Source organism: Gorilla gorilla, chromosome 10 (genome assembly GCF_029281585.2).
Source record: "Gorilla gorilla gorilla isolate KB3781 chromosome 10, NHGRI_mGorGor1-v2.1_pri, whole genome shotgun sequence".
In the NCBI taxonomy this organism is placed as follows: domain Eukaryota; kingdom Metazoa; phylum Chordata; class Mammalia; order Primates; family Hominidae; genus Gorilla; species Gorilla gorilla.
Genome location: NC_073234.2, coordinates 126,812,762 through 126,832,001, shown reverse-complemented (window position 1 = coordinate 126,832,001; position 19,240 = coordinate 126,812,762). Strand labels below are relative to the sequence as shown.

Here is a 19,240-nt window from a genome sequence, read left to right as displayed (position 1 = left end):
GTAGTCCCAGCTACTCAGGAGGCTGAGGCGGGAAGACTGCTTGAGCCCAGGAGGTTGAGGCTGCAGTGAGCTGTGATCACACCACTGCACTCCGGCCTGAGTGACAGAAGCAGACCATATCTCTATAAGAAAAAAAGAACTGATGTCTGCAGTGTGCTTGGCACGGGGCTCATAAGTGGCTGCTGCTATTTTCTTACTATCACTGTTAGAAAAGAGCTCCAGCCTCGGAGTCAGGCTCGCCTGCCATGGGAAGCCACAGGGGGGCCTGCCTCATGGGCTGGGCTCGGGGCGTCATGGGGAGCTGGAACAAAAGATCTTCTCAGGGGAGAGGCGGCTGCTCAGGCTGCTCCGGGCAGGAAGTTGCCAGCCCAGAGCAGTCAGCTGTAGCCCAAGCTATGGAAGGGACTGTGCCAGGGAGGTTTTTTGGCCAGGAGGGCAGCCAGGCCACAGGAAGGTGGATCCCTCCCTGACCCTGGCCCAGGCAGTGGCGTTTATTGAGTGCTTACTATGTGCCAGGCTCAGAGAAAAAGCAATTGATCAGATGGTGACAACCCTGGGATCAGGGGCTGACAAGCTGTGGACAGGAAGCAATGATGATCACGCCAGGGGGACCTGGGGCCCTCAGGCTTCGACTGTAGGGTATGAGTTGGGGGCAGGGTGTCTTTGGGACACTTCTATCCCAGCACAGAGCTTCGGGGGAGCCTGGTCAGCCAGAGAAATAAACCACCTTCCCCACAGAGGGGCCCTAGTACCCAGGAGACCCCCCTCACCTGCTCAGGCTTCCTTCTGGGGCAGGAACCTCCCAGCTATGGGGGTCTCCAGGGTTTCCCCAAATCCTGCAGCCAGGTGAGGGGCAGGATGAAGTGCAGAAGGAATAACTCAGCCTGGTGCATCCTGGTCCCCCACCCCCAATTCCCTCCCTGCAGCAAATACATGGAGGCAGCTAGCTGCACACCCACCAGCTGGGGCTGGGGGGTGTCTGCATCTCAGGACCCCAAGATCAGAACACAACCGGGTCCACCAGAGGGCTATTGAGGGCCTCGAAGCAGCAATGGTACCTGGTGCTCCCCAAGAAGCACAGCCAGCCCCAGGCACCCTGGAGCCACCAAGTCGGTAAGAAATCGCAGGACCTTGAATCGCTGGGAACCTGGCTGAGCTGTGGGGTCCCCTTAATCCATGCCCCCCCGAGATCAGGGCTTCTCAGCCTCTCCTCTATCTAATCACCCTGGATAATAGTATAATTTGGGAGGCTGAAATTTTCCTTTTAATGATCAGGCCCACATGCAGAGAAAGCCTTTATCCATGGTAGGAATTCCCCTGCTGAAGCTTGGGGAGGATTTTTTTTTTTTTTCTTTCTTTGAGACAGGTCTGACTGTCACCCAGGCTGGAGTGTAGTGGCATGATCACAGCTCACTGCAACCACGACCTTGTGGGTTTAAGCAATCCTTCCAAGTATCTGGGACCACAGCCATGTGCCACCATACCCAGCCTTTTTTTTTTTTTTTTTTTTTGGTAGAGACAGGGTCTCACTATGTTGCCCAGGCTGGTTTCAAACTCCTGGGCTCAAGTGATCCTCCCACCTTGACCTTCCAAAGTGCTGGGATTACAAGTGTGAACCACTGCTCCCAGCCTGGGGAAGATTTCTTAAAGTGTGGTAAATGAAGTTAAATTGGGCCAGTCCAGAGCCTCCACTCTCCCCTGCCCCAGCTCACAGATATAGGCAGGAAGTCTCACACGTTCAGAGGGGACAGTTCCTCCAGGGAGGCCTCCCGGTTGAATCTAGGCCACAAGGAACATTTCTATCTTCCCCATGCCTAGCACCAACTGTTCATAGAGTCCAGACCCTGTGGCCTAAGGAGGCCCAGAGAGTTGTGGGATTCTGACACACACTGCCTGGCAGGCGGCCTGCTGCCCTTTCACAGCATTCAAGTTGCCAGACGCAGAGATGCCCACGGGAAGCAGGGGGCGAAGGCAGGGTCCCCGGGGAGGCAGAGAGGTGGCTTCTACCCCAGGCCACGGGGCAGCTGGCGGGGCACTGATGCACCCTTGCTGGGGTCACCTTGTGCCCCGGGGACATTTATCAGGCCAGCACAGTCTGCCAGAACAGGAAATGTCCTCTGGCTTCCTCTGCCCACACCGCCAGCCTGACATCCCAGCCACCGCCCCAGCTAGGTTTCAGGAGGTAGGGAAAGCCAAGAACCATCTCCCTGCGGAGAGGCAGCACCGTCAGAATCCCGCACGCCCCCCATCCCAAGGCCGTGGCTTCTTCCTTTCACTGCCTCTGGGTTGAGGGCAGACAGGGGAGACCCTAGGAGGGCAGCCTGTGGGTGAACCTCCTCCCCAGTGCTACTTGGGGACATCAGGAGGGACATGCGTAAGCCCTCAATTACCTCGCCTCTCGCAGCATACACTGCCCTCTCTGGGCCTCTCCTCCTTGAGATGACACCAGTGTGTGAGCTCTGAAAGGGCAGATCCCATGTCAGAGGTCCCCTTGTGTGTCCACCTCCCTGATTGATCACATTCCCAGTCTCCCAGCTGGGGCCCCCCATTGGGCGCCTGTGAGTCAGCCCCTGTGAGGAGGGCATAGACTTCCTCCCTCCCAGGCCTCCCTGGGGACACAAGTCCTGGGCAGCAGCCGGCTCCCCACTGGCCAGCCGGGGGGTGGCCACATCCGGGTGGGCCCCCAGGGGCTCCAGGCCTGGCTCACAAGGAAGCCTGTGGCCCGGCCCTGCTGGCCGACCCCTGACAGGGTGGCGTGGGAGGAAAAATCTTCTATCCAACTGCTCAGCTGCCGGGTTTCCGGCTGGGGCGGGGAGTGGGGGGGCACCAGGAGGACCTGTTCCCCTGGGGAAGTGTCCTCTGCCCCTGCTGGGAGGAAGGATGGCTAGTGGTGGCCAGCAGAACCCTGGAGCCCTGGTAGAGGGATGCTTGTCACCCCGGCAGCAGGGCCCCATTGAGCAGATGTCCAGTGGTGGCCTGGTCCTGCTGCCAGGCCTCAGGACCTGCTCAGTCTCCAAGGGATCTCAAGCCCTGGGAAGCTGGGGAGCTGGGGTGCAGGACTCCTGGGTCCAATAAGGCCTGACTCAGCAAGTGACCCCGGCTGAGTCACTTCCCTTGGGCAGCCTGCCCGCCTCAGTTTCCTTGGGAAGGGTGGGTAGTGAGGAATGGGGCCTTGCAGGGAATGAGCAGCTAGCACTGCACCTCTGGACTCGCCAAGGCAGGCGTCTCCGGTCTGCCAGATGGCAGCGGCTTCCTGCCCTGCCTCGTCAAAGATGCTGAACGCCCGCGGGCCCTTGGGGACCGTTTTCCCAGGAAACCTGGCAATTAAGTGCCAGCCCCTGTTGGGCATGAACAGCAATGGCTTGCACTTATTGAGTGCCAATTGCATGCCGGGCACTGTGCATGCCTCCTCTTCTCAAAACTACCCTAACAGCGAGTTGGCAACCCCCCTATTTCATAGACAAAAAGACCTGTGGCTCAGGGAGGCTAAGGGACCAGCCCAAGATCACACAGCCAGAGCAAGTACAGCCAACACAGTTCCAGTCCTGACACTGTACTTCACACACCCACCCTGGGGAGGCTAGAACTCTTGGCTTCCATCGGGCAGGCGAGGTCCAGATCAGAGAAGCCAGGTAACCTGCCTAGGACCTCACACCTGGAAGCTGGCAGAGCCCAGATTCGGCCCCAAAGTCCATATTACTACCAGGGAGAAGTGGGAATTTAGCAGGAAAAGCCTCTCGTTTTATTAACAGCAATAATATCCACTATTGTTAATTGAGTGCCAGGCTCAGTGCTCAGTGCCTTATGTGCCATGTCACAGCAAGTGCACAGCTGTTAAAGCCTTTCACAGATGTTGTCTCAATTGCCTCAGAGAGGTTAAGTGATCAACCCAAGGATTCCCAGCAATGGGAGACCCTCATGAACACCAGCCCTCAGAAGGGTGTGGGGTCATGTAAACTGGGTTCCAAAGGTGTTTCCAGCAAAAGGAGCTGTATTGGCCCAGACTGTGGGACAGCTCCCTACTATGTCCCTGAGACCCCCTTCATTGACCCTCCCCACCTTGGCTGGGGAGGGCACCTGGTCTCCCCTCACCACAGACAGGTGGCACTGAGACTGGCAGCAAGGAGGTCCCTCCAAGTGCCTCCAGCTCTGCTCCACCTGGGATATGGAGAATGTCTGGGGGTGGCACAGCGGGAGCCAGAAATCCAAGGGCCCAGCAGTCCTGTGGGATCTGATTTGTACTCAAAAGTTCTATTTATCGGAGAAGGAGGATCAGGCCCAGGTTTGAGAGGCATGGGGGTGGGGGTGGGGGGGGATGAGGAAAGAAAGCCAGCAGAGCTAACACCCACAACAAAAAAGATCATTCCAGCCCCAAGGCTACTTCTTCTCTTCCTCCTGACCAAGCCACTCTGGACACTGTGAATTCACTCATTCATGGTTCCCATGACTCTAGGAAGTAGGTACTATTAGCACACCCATTTCACAGGTGAGGAAACTGAGGTGAGGCAGTTAAGCAAGGCCTCATAGCTAAGGAAGTGCCCGGATCTTCAAAATTCTGCTCCCAAAGACCCAGGAAATTCCAGTGCTATGTATGCAAGAGATGCTCAAGGGAGACTACTGAAGGAACACCTCATGGCCAATAACAGTAACACTAATGAAAGCAATGATAAAATCACCACTACCACCACCACCACCTGCAACTGAACCTCTCTTTGCCAGGCAGCAGGTGCTCATTACACATTGGCTCATTAAATCTCCACTGCAAACCTGTTATTCCCCCATTTTACACAGAGGGAAACTGAGGGCAGAGTCACTTGCCCACGCCTTCAGCTGAACGAAGGCAGTAGGAGCAGCAAAGCACAGTCTCCAGGACCCTCCTCACTATCCTCCTCCACTTCCTGCTGAGCCCCTGCAGACCCTGAGCCCCCAGCTGCTGATGCTCCGAGCCAGCCCCTTCCCAGCTGGCCGCTCTGTGGCCCACAGGGACTCACAAAAGTTCTAGGAATGCTCACCCTTTGGCTCAGAAGGATTTTCCCTCCCAGAGGGGGTAGTGGGAAAAGGCTCAGGAAAAGTGCACTAAAAACCCTTCCAACTTCCCCCAGTAGGCCCTGGCTCTCATCCTCCGAGCCCAGCCTGCCCAGGTGGCCTCTGATGGCTCTCCCCCCACGAGGGCAGGTCCTGAGGAGCCTCCAGAGCTGTTTCCACTCAGGCAGCCAGGTCAGTGATGGGAAACCCAGACACAACCTGCGCCTGCATCCCTGGAGACCCACAGGCCCACTGCCCTGGCAGGGCCCCTGAGGCCTGGCTGCTGGCCGGTGTTAGGAACTGTCATCTCCCCGGCGAGGGGCTGCGGGTCAGATCTCGGTCCCTCCTGCCACCAAAGCTGGCCTTGCCGACATTGCCTTGCCGGGGCCTCTGCTCTGAACCCCCCACCAGATTTCACTTCCTCCCACTCAGCCCAGCCTGGCCGTGCCCCTCCCTGGAGGCCCCCAGCTGCAGGCAGTGACCTCCTCACCTACATCATTGTGGCTGGGAATGGGGAAGAGAAACAGGAGAATGAGGAAACTAAAGAAAAAAAGAAGCGGGACAGGCAGGCAGACCCTCCTCTCCAGTTCCTCAAATGCAGTCCCCCTCCCTCAAAACAAAGCTCCCCTGGCCGGAGGGAGGGAAGGGAGGGAAGGGGATTTCTGCACCAGGCATCAGAGACCTCTGAAATCCCCTTCCTGCCGTGCGGATCTAGAAGACCAACACCCACTCCAGACGTTTTTTGGTCGGGGGATTCCCAGGGAACCCCAGGCAAGAGGTGTGAGAGGATCAATACCAGAAACCTGTCTCTGGGACGCCTAGCCCTGGTGAACCGCCCAATTCAGCAGCATGCGGGGGCCTGGCCCGGTCGACCTCGGCAGTGCAGGAACTGGGGAGAGGGGCTTCCTGAATCAGGGCGCTACCCTCTTAGCCGCATGGCCCGGAATGGGGAGTGGGGAGGGGCCGGCGCATCCTCCCCCGCTGCCCCTACACCCAAGGGCTCATCTGTGCTCACAGCCTCAGTTTGACTACTTTCACTTTCAGGGTAGCCATGGGTGACCCCTGACCGCTCCTCCCCAGGCACAAGTTGGGGGGAGGGCCGCCCCCAACCGGCGAGGCTACCGTAGGGTGGGCTGGGGGCGTCAGCGATGCCCTCTCCCCCATCCCACGGCCTCAGTTACCCCAACGCTCTCCCTCACACGTGTGTGGGTGGGGGTAGTGGCTGAGTGGGGGGTCGTAGGCGCTGGGAGCCGTCACCCCGGAACGCCTCCATCTGAGTTAGCTGCAGGGCAGTATTTTGGGCTGGGGGTGACGCGCAGAGCCCGGGCAGAACTGGACACGGGGCCTCCCCTTTCCCCACAAAAGCCCTCCCGGCCCCGGAGGAGGGGAGCGCGGGCAAACGCGGGCTCACCTGAGAGACAGGAGCTCTGGGCCCGGTCGGCCCATGGCGTCGCGCGCCCCCGGGCCCCCGAAATCCCGAGGGGGCGGGCGGGCCCCCGCCCTGGGCGCGTCCTCTCCCGCCCGCCGGCTCCTCGCTCGCGGCTCGCTCGAGCGGGGCTCAGGCAGGAAACCCGGGCTCGGAAAATGGCCAGCGCCTCATCATTTCCGCCGCCAGCGCTTGACAGTTGCGGGAGGATGCGCCCCCGGGCCGCCGCCGCCGGGGAAACTTTGCAGCGGCCGCCGTCGCCACCGCGGGCCGCGACAGTCCGGGCGGGCAGCCGGGCGGAGGCGGTGGCCCGGGCCCATGCCGCCCCGCGCCGTTATGTAAAGAGGAACCGGCCGTGCGAGCGGAGCCCGGCGGGGGAGGGCGGCCGCGACAGGGGCGGGGCAGGGGCGGGGCCACCAGGAGCCACGCCTCAGGCCGCGCGCGAGTCGGAGATTCGGCTGGAGGGGCGGGCCATGAGGGCGGAGCCCAGACTGGCCCCGCCTACCAATCCCGCTAGTTCGCGGCTGCCAGGGTCGGAGGGCTCTCGGGCGCGGGTCCGGAAAAAGGCGAGGCCTTGCGAAGCCACGCCCACCACGTGCCCACCCGATTTCGCGTCCCACAGTCTGAAGATAGAAGTGAGGATCGGAGGGGCGGGGCGACTTTAGCCCCACCCACTCAACGCCGGCAGGTCACCAGGTGCCTCAGCGCCTGGAGGCGGGGCCAGATGAAGGGGCGGGGCCTAGGGCGGGCAGGGTCGAGGGGCCTGGCCTCCAGGGGGCGCGCCCTTGCTGACTCCCTCCTGCAGGGCCTTATCAGTGCCCGCAGGGCTGGGCCGTGCAATAGCGACCACGGCTTTCATCATCGCCCCAGGGAGGGAGCCCAGCCCTGCCCGACCCTGACTATCTGCGATCGTGCTGACCCGACCAGCCACGGCCCCAGGCCCCCGATTTGGGTTCTGGCCCCAGCCCTCAGCTTTGCCTTTGCTACAGCCGGTGCCCGTATAGCCCAGCCTCGCTCTGGCCGCCCGTCCTGTCCCCCAATTCTAGGAGGGGTGCATCTTTCTCCAGGAAGCCCTCTCCGACCGCTGGCTCCCGTGGCCTCTGCGCCCACCCCCCTGCCCGCCCCCGGGCTACTTACATTTTCTCCACGGCCTCATGGGGAGCTGAGACGGACAGTGGGGTTCCCCCTAGTCCGGAGTGGGGCATGCTCTCAGGAGCCTCTCCCCCAACATGTGGGAGGGCGGGGAGGGAGGGATGTACTCTTCTCCCCCTCCCCCAACAGGAAACAAGTCGCCCACGCCCCCAGCTTGGAGGGGCCACCTCGAGCCTTCCCAGGCAGCGTCTCCATTCCACTGCCTCCCCCTCTTCCTACCCGGGCAAATGACTTGACTTCTCCGTACCTCTCCACTTCCTTGCCTATGAAATGGAAATAATGTGTACCCACTCTCCTGGCAGTGAGAATTAAGTGAGTTAATGCATTAAAGCAGTTAGCTCGAGGCTTGGCTCCAGGAAGCGCTCTGTGTTAAACAAATCGGCCCCAGTCCTGACCTTAGAGCTACAGGAAGGGGTTCCCCAGAAGGTGGGGATTTCCAGACTCCGAGTAGATGGGGGAAGGGAGCGGTCTGCTACATGATTCCTGGTGTCCAATGACCTTGAAGAAAAAGGCCACAAAAATCTGCTTTCCGCACATTTCCAAGCACTGTTCTAGGCGCTGGGAACACAGCAGTGAACAACACAGATAACCCTGCCTGCGTGGAGCTGATATTCTAGTGGGGGGACATAAGGCACAAATAAGCAAGTGGGATCAGTTATGACAATGACAAAACAGTTATGGGATGGAGAGCTGGAAGGGGATGTCTTAGATCCAGGGCTCAGGAAAGACACCTCTGTGGAACTAACATGTGAGCTTAGAACCCTCCACGACAAGAAGGATCCAGGTGCTATAACGTCTGAGGGAAGAGCATTCCAGGCCAAAGGAACAGCATGTGCAAAGGTGCTGAGGAGGGAATACATGTGGTGCTTTGGAATAAAGTCATAAAGGCAGTGGTGACACCTATACTGGTAAGAGATGATGTTTCAAAGGTGGGCCCATCACATGGTGTCTTGAAGGTCTTGGTGGGGACTTTGGGAATTATTTTGAGGGCAGTAGGGTGCCATGGAGGGTTGTGAGGAGAAGGACCTGTGGAGTGTGGGATTCAAGCTGTTCACACAGCATCTGAGGATGTGGGAAGAGGGGTGGGGTGGGGGAATGTCAATGAAGTCTAAACGAGGCTGGGTGTAGTGGCTCACACCTGCAATCTCAGCACTTTGGGAGGCTGAGGCCAGCAGGTCACCTGAGGTCAGGAGTTTGAGACCAGCCTGGTCAATAGGGTGAAACCCTGTCTCTACTAAAAATACAAAAATTAGCCAGGCATGGTTGCACGCACCTGTAGTCCCAGCTACTGGGGAGGCAGAGGCAGGAGAATCGCTTGAACCCGGGAGGTGGAGGCCGCAGTGAGCCAAGATTGCATCACTGCACTCGAGCCTGGGAGACAGAGGTAGGCTCTGTCTCCAAAAAAAAAAAAAAAAAAAAAAGTCTGAATGAATCATCCCATATTATTTGATCACTTTCTTATACCTGGGGACACTGCGGCCAAGAGAGAACAGTTACTTGTCTGTAGCCATGCAGCTGCCAGGCAGCACCCACAGAGCAGCCCGGTACCCAGCCAATGCCAAATGGCTGCTGAAATCTGCCAGCCACAAGCACTTTCCCTCTCACTGCCCAGACAGCAGCTCTGCTGACTTAAATTGGGACTTGTGGTTCTTCCCCTTTTTAATCACGGTTCAAACCTTCTCGCCTGCCAGATTTCTCGGAGGCCCAAACTGGTTTCCTTCCTCGCTTAGTCGCTTCTTGCCCACGTCCCCGCCGGAGTCCAGTTTTTTGTTTTGGCGCTCGCTGAGACCCCAAGACTTCTCACTTTTTGTGTTTATTTTCCCTTGGAAAGGCAAAGGGATTCCAACAAATAACCTTCCCATCACCGTGCCCAGATTTGAGAGTGCCGCTGCCACGAACACAGCGAGGTCGTCGTCGCCACTGGGAGACCGGCCAGCCACGGCTCTTCCCACTCGGCAGGTCACTGGGACCTAAGGAGAGAAAGGGTTATTCAAATTCCCATGACTGATCCATAGCTCCCGGAAACAAGCCAGGCTGTCTTAGGGGAGCAGGTCCAACCGCCCTTCCTTCTTGCTGTGAAAAACACCAACACCTCCTGCTGGCCAAGTTCCAGAAAGCCGGAGACTCACAGGATTAATAACAATTACAGGCCACACGCGGTGGCTCATGCCTGTAATCCCAGCACTTTGGGAGGCCGAGGCAGGCGGATCACCCAAGGTCGGGAGTTCGAGACCAGCCTGACCAACATGGAGAAACCCCGTCTCTACTAAAAATACAAAATTAGCCAGGTGTGGTGCCGCATGCCTGTAATCCCAGCTACTCAGGAGGCTGAGGCAGGAGAATTGTTTGAACCTGGGAGGTGGAGGTTGTGGTGAGCCGAGATCGTACCATTGCACTCCAGCCTGGGCAACAAGAGTGAAAATCCGTCTCAAAAAAAAAAAAAATTAAAAAGATAACAATTACAACACAAGAGTCAACAGCAATAAATTAACAATGATCAATGCTATTAATATTCATATTAGCAATTCGTATTAATAATAATTTTAATAACAACAAAAGTTAACTAGTACAAACACAAATATATGATAAGTGCTTGAGGTGATGGATACCTCATTTACCCTGATGTGATAATTACACATTGCATGCCTGTATCAAAATACCTCACATACTCCATAAATATATACACCTACTATGTACTCATAAAAATTCAAAAAGTGGGCCAGGCGCGGTGGCTTATGCCTGTAATCCCAGCACTTTGGGAGACTGAGGCGGTGGATCACAAAGTCAGGAGTTCAAGACCAGCCAGGCCAATATGGTGAAACCCCATCTCTACTAAAAATACAAAGATTAGCCGGGTGTGGTGGTGGGTGCCTGTAGTCCCAGCTACTCGGGAGGCTGAGGCAGGAGAATTGCTTAAACCCAGGAAGGGGAGGTTGCAGTGAGCTGAGATCACGCGACTGTGCTCCAGCCTGGCAACAACAGAGTGAGACTCTGTCTCCAAAAAAAAAAAAAAAGAGTTCTCTGTTCTGTATCTCCTAGCTGTGCAGTCACATAGATTCTCTGGGCCTCAGTTTCCTCATCTGGAAAATGGGGACAGTGACAGGACTGACCCCATTGGGTTGAGGGGGAATTTGATCAGAAAACTCACATTGAGGGCTTAGGAGTGGGGGAGGTACTTCCACGTAGCAATGACTGATAAAGAATGTTGAATATAGTGCAGGCTCGGTGGCTCATGCCGGTAATCCCAGCACTTTGGGAGGCCGCAGCAGGTGGATCACCTGAGGTCGGGAGTTTGAGACCAGCCTTGTCAACATGGTGAAACCCTGTCTCTACTAAAAATACAAAAATTAACTGGGTGTGCTGGTGGATGCCTGTAATCCCAGCTACTTGGGAGGCTGACGCAGGGATAATTGCTTGAACCTGGGAGGCGGAGGTTGCAGTGAGCCGAGATTGCACCATTGCACTCCAGCCTGGTGACAAGAGTGAGACTTCGTCTCAAAAAAAAAAAAAAAAAAAAAAAGAATGTGATTATAATCTATGATTGGGTGTGAGAGTCCCATGTCCCTCGAGGGTTGTGAAGGGGAGTGGCCACAAAGACCAGTCCTGTAAACAACAGAGCTTCACACCCCTTTTACAGATGCAGACACTGAGGTTTGAGAGCAAAGATCTTGCCCAGGATCACCCAGCCAGAGTGGAGGTCTTGCTGTCTGCATCTGTAAAATGTGCTTCTGCAGGCCTGGGCCACAGGCGAGGAGGAGGCCTGGGGACCTGGCCTGGCCTGGCCCTCAGCTGGGCAATGGCTACTGCTGGTGTTTCCCATGCCCGAGTTTCCATCACGGCACTGCTGTGCAACCTCCAAAGGTCCCCTCTTGCCACCAGCAACAGGCTCCCACTTTCTGAGCCTGAGTATCTCTGCTTGTCAAATGGGCATGATAGTAGTTGGGTGAAGGGCAATGACATTGTGTAGGACACTTTGTCCCTAGTGGCCTTCAGTGAATGCACAGAGTGCTGAGTGTTATCAAAGGACACTGTAGCACACTGGGCTCCTCAAACTCACCTTCATGCTCCCACTTCAAGGCCTTAGCACTGACTGTTCCCTGTGCCCAGAATGCTCTTCCACCAGATGTTTTTGTTTTGTTTTGTTTTGTTTTGTTTTGTTTGAGACGGAGTCTCACTCTGTTGCCCAGGCTGGAGTGCAGTGGCTCAATCCTGGCTCACTGCAGCCTCTGCCACCTCCTAGGTTCAAGTGATTCTTCTGCCTCAGCCTCCTGAGAAGCCGGAATTACAAGTGAAAGCCACCATGCCCAGCTAATTTTTTGTAGTTTTAGTAGAGATGGGGTTTCACCATGTTGGCCAGGCTGGCCTTGAATAGCTGACCTCAGGCAATCTTCCCGCCTTGGCCTCCCAAACTGCTGGGATTATAGTCGTGAGCCACCGCGCCCAGCTGTCTACCCTTGCTTTCTTCACTCCCAGGAGATGTCTGACTGCCCACCAAACCTAAACCAGCCCTGCCCCCATTGCTGACCATCTCCATCTCTCTTCTGCTCCTGCTTTTTTTCTTTCTTTTTCTTAGAGACAGGGTCTCACTCTATCACCCAGGCTGGAGTGCAGTGGTACAATCATGGCTCACTGCAACCTTGAACTCCTGGGCTCAAGCGATCCTGCTGCCTCAGCCTCTCAAGGAGCTGGGACTACAGGTGCACCCCACCATGCCTGGCTAATTGTTTCTATTTTTTGTAGAAACAGGGTCTCTCTATGTTGTCCAGGCTGGTCTCAAACTCCTGGGCTCAAGCAATCATCCCACTTTGGCCTCCCGAAGTGCTAGGATTACAGGAGCCACCATGGCTGACTTGCCTCTGCATGTTTTTTCTTCCTCACCCTTGTGGCCCCCTGACTGATACCAGAATCATTAATTCATCTGTTTATTGGCAGTCTCTTTCCCCCACCCCCAGGAGCAGGTCAGCTCCACTTGGCCAGGCATTTGTGTGTCTTGCTCACTCTTGTGAGCACAGTTCTTGGCACATAACAGGTGCTCCTCGTGGCTTAAAAACAGTCCACACTTCTTTGACACACCTCCCTTGAAAAGGTGGAACCTGATTCCCCTGCCCTTGAGTGTGGGCTGGACTTAATGACTCCTTCCTTCCTTCCTTCCTTTCTTTCCTTCTTTCCTTCCTTCCTTCCTTTCCTTCCTTCCTTCCTTTCTTCCTTCCTTCCTTTCTTTCCTTCTTTCTTTCTTTCTGACAGAGTCTTGCTCTGTCACCCAGACTGGACTGCAGTGGTGCAATCTCGGCTCACTGCAACCTCCGCCTCCTGAGTAGCTGGGACTATAGGCACGAGCCACCACGCCCAGCTAATTTTTTGTATTTTTAGTAGAAACAGGGTTTCACTGTGTTAGCCAGGATGGTCTTGATCTCCTGACCTCGTGATCTGCTTGCCTCGGCCTCCCAAAGTGCTGGGATTACAGGCGTGAGCCCCTACACCTGGCCTTAATGAGTCATTTCTAACAGAGACTAAAGTGGAAGTGACGCTGTGTGACTTCTGAGACTGAGTCATAAGAAGCATTTAGGCTTCTCCTTGTACTCTCTTGAGCCATCCACTCTGGGAGAAGCCAGCCACTGTGTCTTAAGGACACCCAAGTAGCTTTATGGAGGCCCGTGTGAAGAGGAACTGAGGCTTCCTGCCACCAGCCAGCAAAGAACAGAGACCTCCTAGCAACAGCCAGGACTGAAACCATCACTTCTAACCATTCTGGAAGTGAATCATCCAGCCCCAGTTGGGCCCCAGATGAGAACAGTCCTAAACCATTTTTGTTTGTTTGTTTGTTTGTTTATTTAAAAGACGGGGTCTTGTTACATTGCCCAGACTGGAGTGCAATGGCTATTCACAGGCACGATCATATAGCATGATCTATAGCCTTGAACTTCCAGGCTCAAACAATCCTCCTGTCTCGGCCTCTCAAATAGCTGCAACTGCGTGTGCGTGCCACCCGCCCATGTTTCGGACTACCATCTCAGGAGTGGGAGACCCTGAACTACAAGCTAAGTCAGATTGCATGTGAATTCCTAAAACCATATGAGATAATAAAGGTTTGCTGTTTTAAGCCAGTAAACGCAGGAGTAATTTGTTACCCAGCAATCAATAATTAACACAGAGCTCAAGAAACCTCGGGGGGTGAGGTCCAACCAACCCTTTTCCCACCCATTAGGGTCCAACAGAGACCAAGAGGGCTCAGGAAATGGTCCCCCTTGGTCAATACACATCTGCCCCAGGCCAGAAAATAATTACATTACTGGGTTCTTCCCTTTTGGCCTGGGTGGGCAGAACTCCCAAGGACAATTCCTGGGCTCAGGGTCTGATCTGCTGAGCTCAAGTGCCTGATGTCATCTCTCCCTGTGCTTCCTTCCCTTGGATTCGGTTCTGTTTTCTGTCCTCCCAGTGCCTTAGAAGCTAAAATTGCCACAAGTCCTTCCCTAAGAAAAGCATGAACAGTATTTACAATCTGGACTCCATTTATGGAAGCGTGCGCCACACTGAGAACATCACAGGCCTTATCTCTTCCACCCCAAATGAACGGTTTGCTATTCATTTTCCCATTTGTCAGATGAGGGAACTGAGGCACAGGGCAGTGAAGTGACATGTCCATGTCACACGACTGGCAATGAAGCAGCTGGTGTGGACTAAAGACTGGCCTCACTGTAGTGCCCTACCTCTTAATCACTTACTGAGCCCAAGTGATAAAAAATGGTAATAATAACAGAATTAATGATTCTGAATTAATGGTTAATGATTTTTTTTTTTTTTTTTAGATGGAGTTTCACTCTGTCACCCAGGCTGGAGTGCAATGTCTCGATCTCGGCTCACTGCAACCTCCACCTCCTGGGTTCAAGCGATTCTTCTGCCTCAGCCTCCTGAGTAGCTGGGATTACAGGTGTGCACCACTACACCCAGCTAATTTTTGTATTTTTAGTAGAGACGGGGTTTCTCTATGTTGGTCAGGCTGGTCTCGAACTCCTGACCTCATGATCTGCCTGCCTCGGCCTCCCAAAGTGCTGGGATTATAGGCATGAGCCACCACACCCGGCCCAATGATTAATGATTAATTAATGTTCTTTTTTGTCTTTTTTTTTTTTTTTTTGGAGGGGGAGGGAGTCTTGCTCTGTCACCAAGGCTGGAGTGCAATGACTCGATCTTGGCTCACTGCAACCTCTGCCTCCCAGGTTCAAACGATTCTCGTGCCTCAGCCTCCCAAGTAGCTGGGATTACAGGCATGAGCCACCACAGCTGGCTAATTTTTTGTATTTTCAGTAGAGATGGGGTTTCCCCATGTTGCCCAGGCTCGTCTCAAACTCCTGAGCTCAAGTGATCTGCCCGCCTCGGCCTCCCAAAGTGCTGGGATTATAAACGTGAGGCACCTCGCCCGGCCTAATTAATAATTCTGAGTGATTAATGAATTATTAGAGGATTATGTGCCAGGGACTACTCTGAGGGCTTAGTTTAGGTAGATTACAATTTACTTTGCCCAACAACTGTAAGGAGAGAATGTTGTTTTCCCCCATTTGACAGAAAGGAAACTGAGGCACGAAAGGTGAAGTGACTTCCCCAACTCACATGGCTGGTAAGTGGCCCTGCAGCGATTTACACCCAGGCTCCCCAGTTCTGATCTTGACCAAAAACAGCGGCGGCCGCGCACCCCAACCCCAGGCCCCCGCTTCCACCTTCCCCCAGCCCCAGCCTCAGCCTGCGAGCCGCCCCCTCTTCCGCTAGCCTGGGGAATCTGGTTTCTGGGGGAAGTGACTCAGTGGCCTGAGGCCCAGTAGATAATTATTCACTTCCAATCCCAGTAATTAGAGTCCCTAATAGCTCCGCAGAGGACGTACAACCCAGTTACCCCAGCCGTCCCCACCCCTGACCCGGGATCAACGTGGGGCACGCGAGCTCCTGGGGCCGGGACTTGGCCGCAGTCCCAGGCGTCAGGCCCTGAGGGTGGTAACGCGCGGTGGCAGCCACTTGGTGACAGCCACTTTGCGCGGGGTTCTGGCGCCCCCTGGTGGCTGTGGGGCGATCGAGGGCTGGGAAGCGGCCTCCTAAACTCCCCTGCCTGACTCTTTCTCCCGCAAAGAACCTTCCTCTTGGATTCCCCACAAGCCTTCCTGGAAGCTTCCCAGGCTCCAGGTTGGATGCCTCTCAGCCACCATCGGGTAGCCATCAACGTTGAGGACACGGGTTTGGGGACAGCTTAATGGCTAGCTTCTCCCTTCGGTGCTGGGTCACCTTGGGCAAATGACTTGGGCTCTCTGAGCTTCAGTTTCCGCATCTGTAAAATGGGAACAAAGAATGAGGACACCAGTGGGGCGTGGTGGCTCACGCCTGTAATCTCACCACTTTGGGAGGCCGAGGTGGGAGGACTGCTTGAGACCAGGAGTTCGAGAGCAGCCTGGCCAACAGGGTGAAACCCTGTCTCTACTAAAAATACAAAAATTAGCCTGGCGCGGTGGTGCATGCCTGTAATCCCAGCTACTTGGAAGGCTGAGACAGGAGAATTGCTTGAACCTGGGAGGGACAGGTTGCAGTGAGCCAAGATAGTGCCACTGTACTCCAGCCTGGGTGATAGCGTGAGACTGTCTCAAAATATATAAATAAATAAACAAATAATGCTGACTATTACTAGCTAAACCTGTTCTCAGGTCTTTCTTTTACAATGAGGAGTGGATTACTAAAAACAGCTTAATCCTACCCACCTCATTTAATCTACATTAAAAGAAGCATCAAGGCCAGGTGCAGTGGCTCATGCCTGTAATCCCAGAACTTTGGGAGGCCAAGGTGGGTGGATCAACTGAGGTTAGGAGTTCGAGACCAGCCTGGGCAACATGGCAAAACTCTGTCTCTACTAAAAATACAAAAATTAACCAGGCGTAGTGGTGCATGCCTGTAATCCCAGCTACTTGGGAGGCTGAGGCAGGAGAATCGCTTAAACCCGGGAGGTGGAAGTTGCAGTGAGCTGAGATCATGCCATTGCACTGCAGCTTGGGCAGCACAGAGAGACTCCATCTCAAAAAAAAAAAAAAAAGCATCAAAATGTTAGCTAAAGCCAGGTGAGATGGCTCATGCCTGTAATCCCTGCACTTTGGGAGGCTGAAGTGGGAGGATCACTTGAGCTCAGGAGTTGGAGGCCAAGCTGGGCAACATAGTGAGACCCCCATCTCTAAACAAACAAAAATGTTAGCTAAAGTACAGAGGCAAAAGAATTGAAAACAGGCACTCAGACTTGTACATGAACGTTCATAGCAGTGCCATTCACAATAGGCAAAAGATAGAAACAACTCATGTGCCCACCAGGGGATGAATGAATCAAGACAATGCTATCTATACAATGGAATATTACACAGCCATAAAAAGGACCGAAGCATTGATATATGCTACAAGGTGGATGAAACTTGGAAGCATCATGCTAAGTGAAATAAGCCAGTCATAAAAGGACAAATATTGTATGATTCTGCTTATGTAAAGTATATAGAATAGGTAAACCCCTAGAGACAGAAAGTAGACCAGTGGTTGCTATGGGCAGCGGGAATAGGAAGTAACTTCTAATGAGTATGGGGTTTCCTTTAGGGGTGATGAAATGTTCTGGATCTAGACTGAGATAAGTGATGGTGGCACAACACTGTGAATGTACTAAATTTAGTTACTTCATGAGGTCGGGTGCGGTAGCTCAAACCTGTAATTCCAGCATGTGGGGAGGCCAAGGTGGGAGGATTGCTTGAGCCCTGGAGTTAAGAGACCAGCCTAAGCAACATAGTGAGACTCATAGCTCTACAAAATAATAAAATAATAATAATAATAATAATATTCGGGCAAGGTAGAATGCGCCTGTAGTCTCAGCTACTCAGGAGGCGCTTTGGTGGGAGGATCACTTGAGTCCAGGAGTTTGAGGCTGCAGTGAGCGGTGATCCTGCCCCTGTACTCCAGCCTGGGTGACACAGCAAGATTCTGTCTCTAAGTAAATGAATAAATTTAGTTAATTCACTAACTAAAATTAATTAATTCATTTTATTATGTGACTTTCACCTTAAACTTTTTAATGTGGAAAAAGGTGTTAGGATGCACCCTGCCCTCTCTATTCCTTCAGCCCTATCCCCCCACCCCACCCCCATCCTCCATCTCCCATCCTGTTGCCCAGGTGATCTTGACCCCAAGATGCAGATGTGCGGCAGAGGCTGGGAAGTTCTTCTCCCACCACACCCCCAGAACCTGGCAGAGGCTGGGGCTGCTCCCACAGAGGAGGTGACATATGTACGGGCCACTTCTCGCCTGCAAATCAGCCAGGGTGGCTTCCTGGTTCTAGATCACCAACTTGAGGCCTCTTGAGCCCCTTGCCAGCCCAAGGGGACTTGGGCAGGGCCTGAGGCTGCAGAAAGGCATGGGGGTGCCTGCCCCTGGAGCTTGTCCACCTGTGCCCTCTGCACTGGAGGAGGCAGCAAGCAGGGCCTCTCTGGGGAGTAAGATGTCAAGATGCTCAGAGAGGGGCAGAAGGTGTCAGAGGGCACTGGGTGCGGTGGCTCACGTCTGTAGTCCCAGCACTTTGGGAGGCCAAGGCGGGCAGATCGCTTGAACTCACGAGTTTGAGACTAGCCTGGGCGACATGATGAAACCCCCATCTCTCTCTCTCTCTCTCTCCATATATATATACACACATATATGAAAAGACGGTGCCAGAGGGGGAGGCAGGAGTTGAGGTCATGGCCGGAAGGGCCCCGAGCCAGGAGAGTGTCCCAAGCCAGCAAGCAGGGTGCAAGGTGCAAGGAGCTGCACTTTCCTCTGCCCTCTGTGGGGTTCTCAGGCCTATCAGACCAGACCATCAGTCACCCAGATGGAAAGGGATTATCTTCAGAGCCTCAGGCACCTGAGTCACTTCCTTTCAGAACTCAGACGGGGGTGGCCTTGAGCTTATTCTTGGGTCAAGAGCAGGACACTGGGGCCAGCTGCCTGGGTGCGCCTCAGGGCTCTGCCACATAGACCTGCTGTGTGACCTTGGGGGAAGTCACTTCATGTCTCTGAGGCAACTGGGGCCACAGGGCCATAGAAAGGAGGAGACGAGAGAGGGGAGTATTTGGCAACACTGTTAGAAGCAGAAGTAGAAAGCGGAGGGTGGGGCTGGAGGGTGGGGAGCGCAGCTGACCCTGCGTTTCCCTGCTGGAAGCCACTTACCGTGAGGCCGAAGTCGAAGTGGACATGGGCTGTGGCTGCCTGACTTCCCCTTGTGCTGGTAGAAGCACCTGATTTTCCATCCAGTCGGAGTTCAAGATGTTCTCTGGGGCTAACCCTCCCTCCCATGCCCCAGTGACTGGTTCAAGGGTGGGCAGGGCCAATGAGCCTCAATTCCAGGCTTTAACAGCACAGTCGGATAAGAAAATACCTCATTTGGGCTGGGCACGGCGGCTCAATGCCTGTAATCTTAGCACTTCGGGAGGTCAAGGCAGGCGGATCACTTGAGGTCAGGAGTTCGAGACCAGCCTGGCCAACATGGTGAAACCCCATTTCTACTAAAAAGTACAAAAATTAGCTGGGCGTGGTGGCATGCCTGTAATCCCAGCTACTCGGGAGGCTGAGTCAGCAGAATCGCTTGAACCTGGGAGACAG

At 54.5% G+C, this 19,240-nt stretch overlaps 1 protein-coding gene and 1 long non-coding RNA gene across 5 annotated transcripts in view; both read right to left on the bottom strand.

Annotated features, from left to right (window-relative positions):
• Nucleotides 1-7,679, bottom strand: part of SH2B3 (SH2B adaptor protein 3) — a 45,999-nt gene extending 38,320 nt beyond the window's left edge. For 2 of the 4 annotated variants that reach the window (XM_055359110.2, XM_055359111.2), the window contains exon 1: nt 7,589-7,679. The gene's annotated coding sequence lies outside the window, so the exon portion shown is untranslated. Of the gene's footprint in view, nt 1-6,436; nt 6,793-7,588 lie in introns of those variants that run through there. The other 2 variants (XM_031016606.3, XM_031016605.3) reach the window with 2 other exon arrangements.
• Nucleotides 7,680-9,400: 1,721 nt separating this feature from the next.
• LOC134756591 (uncharacterized) lies at nt 9,401-18,913 on the bottom strand. The gene is made up of 2 exons (XR_010129426.1): nt 18,809-18,913; nt 9,401-9,573 (listed from the first exon to the last, which is right to left on the bottom strand). It is a non-coding gene; the product is annotated as an uncharacterized lncRNA (long non-coding RNA).
• Between the last annotated feature and the right edge of the window lie 327 nt (nt 18,914-19,240).